The following is a 3,628-nucleotide window of genomic DNA, read 5'->3' as shown; positions in this document are numbered from 1 at the left end:
CTCTCCTGGAGGGTGCCCCATCTCTATACACAAGCAGATTTTTATTGAGAAAACAGACTTAGTCCGTGGATTCACAGTCTGGCAGAAAAGATCAAAAGATGTAGGTGACTTACAAAGGTGCAGACAGAACTCCTGCTGTGATTCTGGGGAAGGTTTGGGGTTTCTAACATATTGCTTAAAGGGCTAGTTTTGGTTTCCTGCTTGTGCTTTTAAATTTCAAGTTAATAACATCCTCCAGCAAACAGATCTCACAGGATCTTGTATATTCTATGTCCCAGGCCTGATCACCCTGGGGGTCCACCATTTCTGGTCTGGGCTGCCCCAGCAGGCCTGAGTTAATAGAGAAGACAAAGCCAGCCAGGAAACTTGGATTTCTCACATCTAAGAACAAGGACTCAGGCTTTGACAAAGCCGAGGGGGCAGGGATTGATGTCGATCACCCCTTCATTTCTACAGCCTGTTCTCTCAGGGCATTCCCACGTGATCGTGTCTGTCTTAGATTCATTCCCTTTCTTAGAGAATTGTTATCTGTCATTTACTGCCGATCATGCCAGGGAAATAAGTTTTGCCTCCTTAGTGCCTTCTGGCCTGGAGGTGTTTCACTCAGCCTAAGTCACGGGGGGTAACAGCTTCCTGAGACCAGGCAGGGCGGCTCCCAACACAGAGACATATGAAAAGATGCTCAGCATCACTAGCCATCCGAGATATGCAAATTAAAACCACAATGAGATACCACTTCACACCAGTCAGAATGGCCATCATAAACAAAGCAACAACAAGTGTTGGAGAGGTTGTGGAGAAAAGGGAATCCTAGTACACTGTTGGTGGGATTGCAGACTGGTGCAGCCACTATGGAGAACACTATTGAACTTCCTCAGAAAATTAAAAATGCAACTGCCTTTTGACCTGGCAATTCCACTACTGGGATTATATCCTCAGAACCCTGAAACAACAATCCAGAAAAACCTATGCACCCCAATGTTCATAGCTGCACAATGTACAATAGCCAAGTGCTGGAAACTACCTAGGTGCCCATCAGTAAATGAATGGATGAAAAAACTATGGTACATTTACAAAATGCAATACTACACAGAAGAAAGAAGGAGCTCCTACATTTTGTGCCAGCATGGATGGAACTGAAGAACATTATGTTAAGTGAAATAATCCTGGCAGTGAAAGACAAATACCATATGATCTCACCTTTAACTGGAACATAATCAACAAAATTAACAAACAAGCAAAATATAGCCAGAGACATTGACATTAAGAACAAATAGACATGACCAGAGGGGAGATGGGAGGGGATAATGAGGAGAAGGGGGGAAGACAGGAAGGGTTTTCAGGGACAACTATAAAGGACACATGGACAAAACTAAGGTAGGGTTGAATCAGGGGAGTGAGGTAGAGATGACTGGGGTGGGGGTTGGAGGGAAAAGGCAGAAAACTGTACTTGAACAACAATAAATTTTTTAAGAAATAGGAAAAAAGAGTGATAAACCTTTAAAGAGATACAAAATAAGTAAATTCAGATATGAAAGAGAAGAAGTAGCAACTAACACCACAGAAATACAAAGAATTATAAGAAAATATTATAGTGCTCGCTTTGGCAGCACATATACTAAAATTGGAAAGATACAGAGAAGATTAGCATGGCCCCTATGCAAGGATGACATGCAAATTCATGAAGCGTTCCATATTTTTTCACCCCATCTGGAATACTGACTCGTGAGCTGTGAACCTGGAAGGGTCACAGCGCTTAGGGCGATCCTAGAGCAGGAATCTCAAAAGTTTGGTGGAGGGGTGTGCCCTTTTACGACTCCCAGGGAGGGTGCAGTGAATCCCAAAACATCGTGGGTGCCTCCTGAGATCATAGAGCTGGAACCCTGCAGGGACCCCGGAGTCCAGAAGAACGTGGAAGTGAGCTCTGGAGAGCGAGTGTGCTCAGGAGTGCCTAGGGTTCCTGAGAGACTTGCTGAGATCTGGCTGGGAAGAGAGAGAAGCATTTCAAAGGTCCCTCTGCCAGCTGAAGCCAGCAAGATCAGAAAAACTGGTCTGGCCAGTTAGAAACCAACAGCGGGTTTTTTTTCATTTTGTTTTGTTTGGTTTGGTTTGGTTTGGTTTTTGTGGCTGTTGTTGGTTGATTGATTTTATCTTGTGTTTTAAGTGACATTTTATTTTTCAATTCTTGCTATTTTTATATCTTGAAATCCCTCATGTTTCTCTTCCATTCATCCTAATAATATTCTTTCCACTCCAAATTTATCTCTCCTGCACTCCATCTTCTGCTTTTCTTTCCTTTTTTTAAACTTGCAAGTTACTGTAAATTTGTATTATTTTTTTCTCACCTTTCCGACATTTTTTATATTAATAATATTTTTTAAGACTTTATTTATTTATTTTTAGAGAGGGAAGGGAGGGAGAAAGAGAGAGAGAGAGAGAAACATCAATGTGTGGTTGTGGGGGGCCGTGGCCTGCAACCCAGGCATGTACCCTGAATGGGAATCGAACCTGAGACACTTTGGTTCCCAGCCCACACTCAATCCACTGAGCTACGCCAGCCAGGGCTATTTTAATAATATTTTGGTATTCTTTTTCTTTTTGTATAATCTTCTTGGCTGGTTATACTGTAATTTGATAGGTTCCCCATGGTATCTCAGTCATGGTGTGTTGATAATTTACTATACTTCATCTGTGTTCCATTAATACACCTCTCAAGGTTCTATACTCTTTATTCTTGTTATCTAGATCTCATCGATTCTGCCACAAGACTGTCACTTTACAATTACTGTTAATAAGACCTAGTCCATACAATTGTAAATACTACTCAATACCCCTACCTGATCTCAGCCCACTTTGCAATTTCCTCAACTATACTATTGTGGGGGTTCTCTCTATTCTTTTACACACTATTCCTATATACTAATCTTTAATCCAACCCTACCTTAGAATCTGACCTCCCACAGCCTCACAGCTTCCTAGATCCAACTATCAATCCTCTCCTCCCAAATAAGAGTCCTACCCTCTTTCAATCCTTTCTAAAACGTGGATAGTGGGGTGGTGGATCATGGTTAACACTATAAGGAGCCAAAGGATAACCCATCTCTTCTCTACTGGCTGCTAATGTAAATATTATAGTACACTGTCTTGCTGTCTTAAACCATTTTGCCTTACTCCTCCAACTGATCACAAAAAAAAGTAGGGGGAAACTGTGAACACCAGGATACATGAAGGAGATTGTACCACTGAATCTCACAAGTATTCTACCACAGAAGTTCACACCATAATTGCAGGGAAACAGAACAGATCAATTTAAGAAACAGAGGCTAACAAGAAGAAACCCACGAACAATGAGAAAACAAAGAAACAACCCCCAATTGAAGAGAAATGAGGAAGCCTCAGGAAAAATGCTAAATGAAATAGAGGCAACTCAACCATCAGATAGTGAGTTCAAAACAATGATTATCAGGAAATTCAGTGAACTCACAATGAGCTATCAGAAATTAGAGGGAAACTACATCAATCTCACTGCAAACTACATAAACATGAAAAAGGAAATAGAAACTCTCAACAAAGGCAAAGAGGAAATGAAGAATACAATTTCTGAACTGAAGAACACAGTAGAAGGAAT

The 3,628-nt window shown here is 41.2% G+C and overlaps 1 non-coding gene across 1 annotated transcript; it reads left to right on the top strand.

The window, feature by feature from the left end:
• Positions 1–1,594: 1,594 nt before the first annotated feature.
• LOC123812216 lies at positions 1,595–1,701 on the top strand. Its single transcript, XR_006784505.1, has one exon. It is a non-coding gene; the product is annotated as a U6 spliceosomal RNA (small nuclear RNA).
• The last annotated feature ends 1,927 nt before the right edge of the window (positions 1,702–3,628 follow it).

This window comes from Phyllostomus hastatus, unplaced genomic scaffold (genome assembly GCF_019186645.2).
Source record: "Phyllostomus hastatus isolate PE091 unplaced genomic scaffold, TTU_PhHast_1.1 phas_scaffold_78, whole genome shotgun sequence".
NCBI lineage: Eukaryota > Metazoa > Chordata > Mammalia > Chiroptera > Phyllostomidae > Phyllostomus > Phyllostomus hastatus.
This window is presented reverse-complemented; position numbering and strand designations above follow the sequence as displayed.